Genomic DNA, 13,334 nt, shown 5'->3' on the forward strand with positions numbered 1-13,334 from the left:
AAGGACCATTCGGCCGACTCTCCTTTTCATGGTCTGATCGATTAGTCGGTTGGCAGTCTGCCTGATATTCCAACACTGTTTCATATTGGGTCATGTGGATATCCGGTGCCGAGTCGAAATGTCCTACCCGCCAAACCGTCGGCCGACTTCTTCTATCTTAAATGAAAACAGACCATAGTCCTTCTCTTAACTGTCATGTTGGCCGAAGAGAATTGCACTAGTTAACCGATTCCCTATATGCAAGGAAAAAGTTCCATTATCCGACTTTTGTGCCTTACGTCTGTCGACTTATGGCCCAATTTGAAAATGTCTTTAAAAAAATCCATTTTTTTCGGACTTGATTCCTGGGTTTGCAAACTAAAACTTGTTTTTCCTAAACACTGTCCCCCTGCAGCTCAACGGAGTTTGTCAGACTAGGAGAGTTGGCAGTCTGCTCGACTTTCCAATGACTAGTGGTGACCCACAAAGTCGACTCTTCTACCTTGAACAAAAACAGATATAGTCCTTGTCCTAATAAGCATGGTGGCCGACAAGAATTCGATTAGTTAACGGATCCCAGTAGCTGAACAGAGTCGGGCCGGCCAGTCTGCCCGACTTTCCAACGACTGATAGAATTTAGTCTTGTGGCTAGCCGGTGCACCGTCGAAATGCCAATCAGTCGGCCGACTACTTGTTGAACAAAAGCAGATATTTTGCCTTCTCTTAACTGTCATGCTGGCCGACAGGAATTTTATTAGTTAACCGATCCCATATACGCAAGCAAAGGGTTTTATTGGATGACTTCACTTTCTTTGGACTGCCAACTGGTGGCCGTCCGAAGTTTATCCATGTGCCCGACTATCAAATGCCGTTATAAAAGCAATTGATCCGCCTTTGATTCATAGGTTTGCCGACTATCTCCCTCTCTCCAAAACTGTTTCCTTACAACTTGTGGCCAACCGTTAAAAACCTAGCGAACAGCATGCGATTGGTCTTTTATTATGAGCATCCCCTTGCTTCAACAGCGCATTAGCCTGCTCTGTTGAAGCTGAATTATAAGCCTAACTATCACGCGTGGCTCCATGTCGGTTATTAGATGTACTTTTTACCCTTATGAATGTCACGACTCGCTTATTCAACTACAAGGAATATTACGATTTATTACTTAAAAATATCTCGACAGATACTTGTGTGCTAACTTTATTAATATAAAATACTAATTCAAATAGAGCGCCGAACTTTCAACGCAATAGCGACATCTATTTTGTTGACGATACGTGGGGCGATGAGGAATCGAACCGAGGTTGTCGGCGGCTCGGCGCAGGAGGCCAATATTTAAGGTCTTCGCCACTGCTGACGGTTCATAACACTCAAATATTTTCGATAATTTAGAGAGAATTATACATATTTTTCAAAAAAAAAGGAGGATTCATACAATTTACACAGGGAGGCCAGACTTCTTGGAACTGCACTTTGTTCTCCGAGTGGCCTGGCCTTCTGCTGTAAATGTTATAAATCATTTTAGTCTGTAAACGATGGATATCGCACTGCAAAGAGAGGTAATATGCCATTGGGCATGTTAATTAAACTGTAATGTGCTGAAATTTAGCAATGTACTGTAGCACACTTGATCTTGCACTCAAGTCGTAAGCTGAATGAGCTATAGCTATAGCGCTAGCAACTTGTGATCGTCAGCGCAAGACCGAGAGGGCTATGATCAAACTTTGATGTATTGTATTAACAAAGCATGCTCAATCTTGCACACATAGTCGTTAGCTCAACGCGCTAGGGCTATAGCGCTATTAGCTTCATTTTGTGAGCACAACAAAGAGTGGTGTATAATTTTATACACTGGATGTAGGCATTGTTAATGTTAAGTGGAAATACTCGAGCTTTTGCATCGGATTGATACTGTTTCTACTATCTTTGATGAACAGTTGAGTGTTTTGTAATATCGTTTTAATCATAATTATACTATATCGTACAAGAGCACGTCGCGAAATACTTCAAATATTTATGGCTGGAACATTTTGAGTGCTTACATGTTCTCAGTATTAAGGTACGTGATATTTTGTAACTCTTAAGCCTTGCCAGACACTAGCCTGTTATTGCACCTTGGAGCTTGGATCGAGATGCTGTTTGGGCTATTTTACTAAAATGAACTTGGTAAGATTCCGTTAAAGAATGACGATAACAAACTTTGTCCAAAAGCACACATAACTAGCACCGCAAAAATGAAACCGAAAGTTAATTGATTTACAAACATTAATTTGTACCTTATGTCAATATATCATTGCAATGGAAAGATCTAATTGTAAACGCGTTTCATATTGTAAGGAATCAGATTTAACATCTAGACATAGGCGTAGAAAACGGTCAAAGTACATAAAACGTGTACTAGAAGGCATTAGTTCCGAGACCGATCAGTCACCAAATAAAAATTACGATAGTACGGATAAAACGTTTTTAATATAGATGATACAAAGGCCTCTGATAAGTTCCATAATGCAAGAAGAGCAGAAACATTTGATACGTGTAGCAGTAATGACGTTAATTCCGATTCCCCTTTCTCGTCTGATAGTGAACTAGACGCGAAAAGTTGTGATGGAGAAGGGTCTAATAATATTTTTGATGATGTTAAAACGTGGGTTTTAACGTACAAAGTAAATCATACTACAACAAATGCTCTTTTGAATATTCTGAGAAACCATGGCCATAAGCTCCCTAAAGATACACGCACTCTTCTTACCACACCTCGGCAGACCTCAACTACCAACATAGAAGGTGGGGAGTATAACCATGTTGGGTTTGCTCAAGGAATTACCCAATTTCTAGACACTTCTCCAAACTATCCAAATACAATATCGTTTGCGATAAACATAGATGGTCTACCACTATTTAAGAGCCCTCTTAAAAGCCTTTGACCAATTTTGGCAGCAGTTTACAGTTTCACAGAGGGTATAATTGGAAGACCGTTTGTTGTGGGATTATTTTGTGGGGAGAAAAAGCCAGGTAAATTAGAAGAATATTTGGGACCATTAATTAGAGATCTCAGCCATCTAGCAAATAATGGCTTTGCTAATGGTAGCAAAATATTTAGGTGTGATTGTTGAGAAATATGATAAAAAATAAGAATAAAATTGAAATTTGATCGTAAAGAACACTCCAGAAATAAAACTTAACTACTTAATGTGCACTTGTCTTAAAATGCTTTAATATCTTAAATGTTTACTTAGCTTAAAATATTAGTGAAGTACTATTCGAAAAACACTCATAATAACCATATAAATAGAAGAAAATTATCATTGTAAAATCAGAACGACTTGGTCTCTCACCAAAGAAAGATACATATTCCAGAATCTCTTGACACAGAGATAATTAAGAAAGGAATAGAATTCTCGACATAGAGAAACTAATTGAATTATTGATCAGTTATTTTGAATAAAGTACTTGTTACTGTTAACCACTTGCAAATTTTATTGGAATTAATACACTGGCCAATGGTTCCTCAACAAAATTATGGTGCCGAAACCCGGGAAACTGATTGACTTCACAAGAACAGAGCGTTGAGATTGGTCAGGTATTAAAGAATTTAATAAAATTAATTCCGTACCATGTCGGAATTAGAACGTGCGCTCATCAAGCGCGATGCGAATCGAGTACATGCGAACAACTGCAGACTAGAAATCGAAGAAGAAATGAGCGAAGCTATACCAAGCGTCGAAAAGTTGACACAACTACAGAACCAACTGATGAAAGTAGAACGAAATTTGACTCGGATTAACGAAACAATCGACGAAGAGATCTCATTGGAACTCTTACAGGATGTAACTAAGGAAGCATTACACTTCACCAAAACAATAACCAATACACTAACTGTGGTAGAGAATTATTTACAGCAAAGAAATACCGGAACAGCACCCCAGTCACAGAACATTATACCAGATACTCAACCGTCAAGGAGACATCTGACGACGATAAATTTACCGAAGCTCAATATAGGAAAATATGACGGATCTATATCAAAATGGCAAGATTTTTGGAGCGATTACGAAAACACCGTTCATATTCAAGACATGCCAGTCACAGATAAGTTCAGTTACCTTCATTCCCTATTAGAAGGACGAGCATTGAGAGCCATCTCGAATTTGGCACGTACCGAAGCCAATTATACAAACGCCATCAAAATTCTAAAGGAAAGAATCGGTAGACAAGACCTCATAATAAATGAGCATATGAATACACTTCTCAATCTGACTCCAGTAAGGAGAGCCACGGATTTAGTAGGGCTTAGGCGTCTTTATGACACCATAGAGGTACAAATAAGAGGATTAGAAACGTTGGGTGTAGTAACAGAGACGTATGGAGGGCTGCTTTGTCCAGTAATTATGAAACACATTCTGCAATAAATAGCTCTTGAATTTGGTAGAATAAAAAAGGAGGCCGAGGCCTGGAAAGTAATGGAACTAGTGGAATTCTTAGGAAGGGAAATCTGTAGTAGGGAGCGGACACACGCTCTTTGTAAACAAGACAATGAACAAGTTAGAGAGACAAGACCTCGAGAATGGGGCCGAGAATCTAGAAATAGAGAGGAAGCTTGGTCCAACTCAAGTAGACGTCTGGGAAACGTACCCTCTGCAGCGGCGTTGTCCAAATAAATGGCCCGAAGCTCACAGTAGGTGACATCGCACTCACTGCAGATAAGACTCCACAGCTAATATGGAAAACCGGAATCATTGAAGAATTGTTTCAAGGACGTGATGGAATCGTAAGATCTTGCAATATTAGAATGCCTAATAAAAACATTATTAAAAGGCCAATACAATTAATTTACCCACTTGAACTTAACAAAGAAGAGCGATAATGAACTTATGACGTTCATTATGGGGGGAGTGTTGAGAAATATGATAAAAAATAAGAATAAAATTGAAATTTGATTGTAAAGAACACTCCAGAAATAAATCTTAACTACTTAATGTGCACTTGTCTTAAAATGCTTTAATATCTTAAATGTTTACTTAGCTTAAAATATTAGTGAAGTACTATTCGAAAAACACTCATAACAACCATATAAATAGAAGAAAATTATCATTGTAAAATCAGAACGACTTGGTCTCTCACCAAAGAAAGAGACATATTCCAGAATCTCTTGACACAGAGATAATTAAGAAAGGAATAGAATTCTCGACATAGAGAAACCAATTGAATTATTGATCAGTTATTTTGAATAAAGTACTTGTTACTGTTAACCACTTGCAAATTTTATTGGAATTAATACACTGGCCAATGGTTCCTCAACAGTGATGTCAAAGGCCCTTTTATTATTGATACATTAGCCCGCTCATTTGTAAAAAACACTAAAGGGCATACTGGCTTCAGTTCATGTGACAAGTGCACAATTGAGGGATTAAGGTATAACCATCGAACATTATTTATTGATGAGAAAAGATGTGCGAAACCACGTTTTGATGAGGCATATAGGAAAAAAGACGATGATGGTCACCATTTCTAGGAAGCCTATCTCCCCTAACTTTGCTTGATATTGACATGGTAAACCAGTTTCCCCTAGATTATATGCACCTTATGTGCTTGGGTGTGACCAAAAAATTGCACCATTCCTATTTACGCGGACACTTGCGGGTCAGAATTGGAAGTCGACAACTTGGGGTTCTAAATGGCAAAATAGAACGTTGCCGGAAGTACATTCCTGCGGAATTTGCACGTAAACCTAGAACATTTAAGCACGTAGACCAATGGAAAGCAACAGAATTTCGGCAATTTATGTTGTACACAGGCCCAGTGGTTTTGATGAATGTTCTCAGAGATGACGTGCTCAATCACTTCAGATTATTCCATTGTGCTGCCTATATTTTGGCTCACCCTGGCCTACATAAAACTCACAGTGACTATGCCAATGATTTACTAGAATTATTTGTGAATACTTGCCCTGAAGTTTATGGAATGGAGTTTATGGTTATGAACGTTCACGTTTTAACCCACGCAGCCAACGATGTTAAGACGTTTGGGAGAATAGACGGGTATAGCGCATTCCCCTTTGAAAACTTTTTGCAATTTTTAAAAAAATCTATACGCTCACCAAATAGACCACTGCAGCAAGTTTTAAAAAGGATGGGGGAATCAGAGTCATTTTTCCTTAAGAAAGAGAGGAAATTTGAAATGAGTTTGAAACGTCCTTAATACTGCAATAAGACTTTATTGCCACCGAATTCTATATGCTACAAAGTTCTTCATACTGTTTAAATGTATTATGTCGATCTATAAGGGTGACAATTGTTTCAAACTCGTAACGGATGAAATATTGGAAGTGAAAGGGATTTTTCAAAATGTTCGAAAAGTAATATTTGTTTTCGGACAAATTTGCGTATTTGACCATGATCTCTTCGATTATCCTCTTGAATCATCAAAGCTTGGAATTTTCAATGGAACAATTGAACGTCAATTGAAACTTTATCCTTTGTCATCTATAACAGAAAAGTGCCTGCTTCTCCCAAATAGGAATGAAACTGTGACCATCATTCCATTGCTTCATAGTTGTTAGAGATTAGACCATATTTATCAAACTTGTTTTCGGAAAGCAATTTGTGTATCAATTCATTAGCAAATTACTTAAAACAGATTATAGATGTACGCAATTGTGAATTTTACAAACGACGACACGGTTGAAGTTGTGCCTGCATCATGGTGTGTATCAGAAACGATATGCAAGTGGCCTAGTAAAACAACAAAAACATCCGATATTACAAGGATGATAAAGAACGGTGGTGATCCTGAACCAAATTGGAGAGAATATACCGTCAAAACATACCGAAGAACTCATAATTCTACCCTGTGGTTTCACATTCTTAACCTTTTCACACCGCATAGTAACAAATTATTAATTTTATCATTTAGAAACTTATGGTTATGCCAGAGAACTTTGTTCTAAAGCAGAGTTAACGTCTGACCTTGGCAATGAGGACACTGATAACGTTACCGGGAGAGGGAAACGAAAAAACCCACTATTCGAATGTGTGATTACAGTACAGAGCAAGAGAGTGAGTACTGGAGTGAGGAATCTACCAACAGCATTAGACAACCAATGAGAAAAAAATCTATCAATGGAAGAAGGTAAACTAATTTGTCTAAAATACCAGAATATTTTAGGGGCTAAATTTAAATGTTACAAAAACAAAACGTTAAATTGATCATGTAACCATATCATTTTCTCATTAATTATTATATTTTTAGATAGATAAAGGGCCAAAAGGCAAAGTAGGAAACAAGTTCAAAAAAGTATGCAAAGTTGGTTAAGCTGCCAAAACCTCCAGTTTTCAAGCCAAACTACGAGAAACCTCGTAAGAAATATATGATTTGAAAACCAAAAAATTGTTAAAACAACTTAACAATGTGATGTTAAGAATCTAAGATGCATTCCGTCTTAAGACAATTTCCTCGTACGTTTTCAAAGAAAAGAATTAATTTTACTATGGACTTCTCCCCTTGAGCTGAAAACTATTTTAGTGCCTTATTAGAATTATTCTTTCCCTTTATTAAAACAATCGCAATTTACACAAAGCTGCGTTCCAAGAATTTGCAACTACTTCCATGGTCTCAACAGGTCAATCTCAGACAACAGCTCCAAAAACCGCTTCCATTGAACCAAACATTATAACTCCGAAACCTTTGCCTGAAGAGCCTCAGAAAACAGCTGCAGAAATGGTGCTTCAAACATATTGTCAGAGCTTAGACAATGAAAATGGTACTAATGATCCAGGTAATTATAAACAAAAATGTAAAACCCAACGGCAACCGTAATGGTTGGCAATACAATCAAATTAACTTGAAGGAATATTTAAAGTAGAATTCATGCCTTCATGCATGTATAGCTCAAAAAAGAAGCCAGGAAGCTACAGTTTCGAATGAAAACATAAACATAGTGCCACAGGATTTCGGCTCAGAAAAACATAACGTTAACAAAGATGATCTTCACTACGTCACCAAACATCCAAGCAGTAAACGAATAATCAGTCGCGCCAACCCATCAGGTTGAATAAGTGATGGTTATATTTAATGGAAGAGACTTAGTGCATAATATCTAATTTCAGATGTAATGTCTCAAGAAAAATTCCAAAAAGCCGTCTTTCGAATGTTGTCCGATTTAAATGAAAAAATAGATAAAATATTAAAAAATCAGGTTTTGGGAAATAAGGATCTCTCTTTCTCTGGTCAAACCTCGGACAAGGTTTCCTTTGACGTCAATATCCGATTTAAACGAATTTCAAGTCATTTTGGAAAACACGGACAATTATAAGAAAGCGGTACTATCTAATGTGGGTCATATTGTTCTCTAAAGTTGTTACTATTTTACATTCTTTCAAAGGTGTATCTTCTTGGAAATTACGGGGGTAAACAAATCTCGGACACAACAAGCCGTATTTTGAAAACTGTTTTCGCACCTGATCTTGTTCTGAAAATGAACTGGAATGGTAGAAACGAAAAGGTTGGATTTCAATATCTACGCCTTAAAAACATTGTTATCGGTGAATAGATTGTAACACAATGTAACTAAAAAGCGAAACAGTTAAGCGTATCGTCCTTGTCCATTTGTTCTAGATGCTGTACGAAATACTGCAAAACTCAAACACACCAAAGCTTTTGAAGTGGAAACCATCATAAAAACGTGGCTAAAACACGCTAAGGACCGATATGGAGGACGTGGACAAAGAAAACGACTAAATGGAGACCAACGTCGACAATTTACTGATGATGACGATGAAGAAGAAACCTCCCGAAATACGTCCTTTGCTTAAGAGCTATTTATTGTAATTTTGCAAATATTTAATTTCATTACCTTTTTCACATGTTGAGACAGTTGTGATAAAGCGTTTCTGTGATTGAAAACGAGCTGTTTTCTTCTCAATAAAACTGCAAAACATTGACTGATATCTATTTTACTACTGATGTATAGCACTTAGGCATAAAACTATTACAGAGATCAAGCACCCCTTATCACGTAAGTGCACCTACCTACAAGAGAGCATCAGTTAAATGCACTGTGAAAGGTATCTACACTTACGAGTACGGAGAGCCTCAAAATGAAACTTACTTAAGAGTCAGGTTCAACCTCACAATACGGTCAGGAGACAGGGTTTTGGGAAACAATTATATTTAGGCCGACCCAAGGGCATTGAAGAGTCGGGTAAAAAGTTTAACGGCGAACGGCCAAGAGTCAGCAAACTTATGAAGCCAATGTCGACTAAAGAAAATCTTTGCTGGATATTTAAGGTCGGGTAGAAAGTTAAATTTCGAATGGCCAACAGTCGGCATACTTTTGAAGCGAAGGTCGGCTAACGAAAACCTTTGCTGGATATTTAAGGTCGGGTAGAAAACTGAAATTCGAACGGCCGACACTCGGCAAACGTAGGAAGCTAGGGTCGGCTAGGGAAAACGTTTGCTGCATATTTAAGGTCGGGTCGAATGTTCAACTACGCACGTCCAACAGTCGGCAAACTTATGAAACCAAGGTCGGCTAATGAAATCCTTTGCTGGATATTTAAGGTTAAGTAGAAAACTGAAATTCGAACGGCTGACACTCGGCAAACGTAGGAAACTACGGTCGGCTAGGGAAAACGTTTGCTGCATATTTAAGGTCGGATTGATAGAAAAACATCAAACGGCCAACAGTTGGCAAGCCTCTGAAGCCAAGGTCGGCTAATGAAACCTTTCAATTGTATATAGAGTCCATTTAGTAAAACAATTATCATCGGAAAACATGGTATTTAAGGTAAGGCCGAAGGTCTGTTTTCGTTCAACGAAAGCCAGTCGGCCGACTGTTTCGCGGGTAGGACATTTCGACGTCACACCGGCTAGCCACAAGACTAAGTTTCTACCAGTCGTTAGAAAGACGGGCAGACTAGCAGCCGACTAGTCGGGCCGACTCTGTGGTGCTACTGGGGTACAATCGAAGTAACTGAATCTGAAAATCAAACCCCCAATTCTAATGCCTTAAACGAAGAAGTCTGGGAGCTGGAAACCTTAACACAAAATTTAATTCTTAATAGGCCTATTATTGAGCCCTCCATTGAAAATCCAAATGTCGACCCTCAATTACTTGCAAACGACTTGAACCCTCCCTCATCCTTAGATAATCAAACGCAAACGACTCGAACCCTCCCTCATCCTTAGATAATCAAACGCAAACGCAAGTTGTTGCCAATATTAGACCTCCCCCCAACCCCCAAAGATGTTCATATGAGACCAGAATCGACGATGATGGTACTCATTTCTTCTTGTAAAGTCTCCCTACCGTCCAACGCAATAGATTAAATTACCCCAAGAAAATCATTGTTGATAAAAACTCTTCTACTGGCTACCCTAGAATCAATGACCCTTACCATAAAGACAGAAGTTCTGCTACCCCCAAAAATATGAAAAAATGAGATTGAGAGTCGACGCTGGGATATTCCCTACCCCATCTATTAATTGTCTAACTTGTTATGCCAATGGTCATCAAGAAAATGAATGTATTAAAAATATCCCCTTAACCCCGAATGAGAAATCGGAAGATACCCAGGACATTGAAATTACTAATAATATTACCAGTCCCCATTATCAAACCCCTCATAGACGCTGCTTGAAGCCGGAATTCTATTCCTTAAAGGAAAATACATCCAGCAGGTATAGAAGATAAATATTTTTTACTCGTTCACCCCTATTTTAATTTTAATCACTTAATCTATAAAAAAAATATTTTTATTATGGTGATGGTAAGATGGATATACCAAGTTCGGGGACGAACTTTCAAGAAGAGGTGGGGATATATAACCATCTTGTTTCGAAAATCAAATTAAATTTTCAATTAATCTTTAAATTAACAACGAAATACCTTAAATTGACACTATAAAGATAATACTAGCCCTTTAAACTTAAACCTATCCCTTTAAAATAAACTGAAAAGAAATTATTTCGTACAATAGAAAAGGAACTAGCCCATCAAATTTGACACATAGCTTTCTAGAACTATCCTATACCCCTATATCCCCAGTGGAAAATGAAATACCTAGCAACTGAAATACTTTCCAAGAACCCAGAGAAATATCACGCTGATTTAGGCCCCAAGCAACAAGACCTTGAGTCACTATCCTGGTACCTGGCCCGAGAAACTTCTAGAACATTTTTTTAACCCTTAGACTGACCAATCCCGTTAAAAGGCCTTAACTCTCCACAACTGACTGCATTCTAACATCTTGTCTAGCGTTAGCGAGGTTGAATCATTAGTGAAAAGAGGTAGGTGTTTGTCTTGCATCTTCACCCTTCTAGTAAGACGTCGAACACCCAACCCCACCCCAATAAACAACAAATGAAGAATGGCAGGTAAAGGCTTATACTATCGATGCCCTCTTGATTGAGTTCAAAGATCTCTACGAGGGTGGAAACGTATACCTTCCTAGAAAGGTGTTTTACGTATGCATAAATAAAGATTTTCCAATTACTCCTATGGGAAAGTGTTCGAAAAGAGTATTGGGCACTGGCCTGAGACCCTCCAAAAGCTGAAAGCAAAGGTAGAGAAAGAAACTAAAGTGCGCTACAACGCTGCGGTGGTTAATCTCTACAGGGATGAAGAAGATAGTTTTGGATGGCACTCCGATGATGAACGTGGCGTTCATTCAACAATTGCCTCATTATCTTTCGGCGCGGAAAGAATGTTCTTAATGCGCCCGAAAGGTACAACCCGTGCTACCATTTCGGTTAGCTTAACCAATGGATCCTTTCTTTTAATGGAAGGGGTTAATTGCCAAAAAGATTGGCAGCACTCTGTGCCTCGAGATTCAACCCCCAAGTTAAAAGAAAGGATTAATATTACCTTTCGATATATGGGGAAATGCATAGCTAAAGCAAATCCTCCATTTCTCGAAAGGAAATATTGTAGCACGGGTTGGAATGAACTCCTCTTTTGTTATCGGAGTCCATCCACCCAATCGCCAACCCTACCACCTCTTCCTTTCTTTGCCTTTGGCTCTCGAAGTTGGGGACGCAAGCTAGATGGGGTGTTCTCTCTTTCCCCCCTTGCTTTGGCTTCCCGCTCGCGTTCTTAACTCTACACACGCTAGCTTGGGTCCTCATCAATGCGTTGTATCACACCTCCTCGGTGGTGAGAGCTGGTAGCCACTACGTTGTGTGGGCTAAGCGGATACGCGTCCTTCTCAAGCCAAGGTGTTGAAGCATCGTGCCGAGGGCTGCATGTTACCGGGGAAGTAAAACTACGGTATCGCTAACGATCCCCTCGGGGCACCAGGCGACACCCCGTTGTATCTAGCCTTCCACCCGGGTGGGGGACTACCGGGTGGTGACCGTTTACTTGCCCCCTTACTCGTGGGATTCTTATGGATAACACATTAGAAAACAACTCTAAAACTACAACACCTACGGGGCAGGGGTCTGCTCAGGGCAGAACCCACACTGATACCACTACGCTAGGGCCTGTATCCAGCGTTACTCGTGCCGATTTATCGGTGCGTGTGACTGGTCAGGCTTCGAAACGTACCGTGCGACGTCGCCGTAAACGACAGATTGCTCAAGAAAAGGCCAAATCGGGGTCTGAAACGGTCTCCACCCCCGCTGGGGGTGCGGTGGCACGTGGCACCCAATTGAAAAGGCCTAGAACGGAGGACTCGACTCCCTCTCCTAGCACCTCGGAGGCAGCGGCAAAAAAGGCTAAGTCCTATAGTGACGCCACCAGCGCAGAAAAGATGGCCATTGTTAAAAAAGGCTATCCGAAGGCGGTCATTACGGAGGAAGATGTGGGCCCAATCCAGAAGGCGATTCTAGGGGCGCTGGATGGGATACCTTCGGGGAGCCGTCTACCGCGCCTTGCGAATTTTAGCCTGACGGCCGGGGCCCTGGTATACTCCTGCGAGGATACGTTCACTGGTCAATGGCTGAAGGATAATTTAGCCTACTCGGTGGTGGGGGATGCGGTGCTCTCAGTAATGAGAGCTAGCGAACTCCCTAAGCCGTTTAAGGTAATGTTCCGCACCAGAGACCAGATCACTAAAGAGCCGGCGGTGCTGTTCCGGCGCCTCAAGGCCCTTAACCATGGCTTTGCTACCGAATACTGGAAATGCATTCGGACATACGTGGACAGGGCAGTGCGATACTGGGTACTGTCCATTGATGGCTCCTCGCTGGAAGCCATTAAGAATGCTGGCTACGTGGGCTTCACTGGAGTGGACAAGGGTTCCTTCAAACTCCTACAGCACACGGAAACCACCAAAACCACTGCAGCCGAGGCTACGGCAGGGGGTGGGACTAGCGAGATGGGGGATCTCGCTGTCGAGCTCGATGGTGTCGCTCTA

Source organism: Phalangium opilio, unplaced genomic scaffold (genome assembly GCF_054372755.1).
Source record: "Phalangium opilio isolate 3A_F unplaced genomic scaffold, DU_Popi_V2 ptg000077l_1, whole genome shotgun sequence".
NCBI lineage: Eukaryota > Metazoa > Arthropoda > Arachnida > Opiliones > Phalangiidae > Phalangium > Phalangium opilio.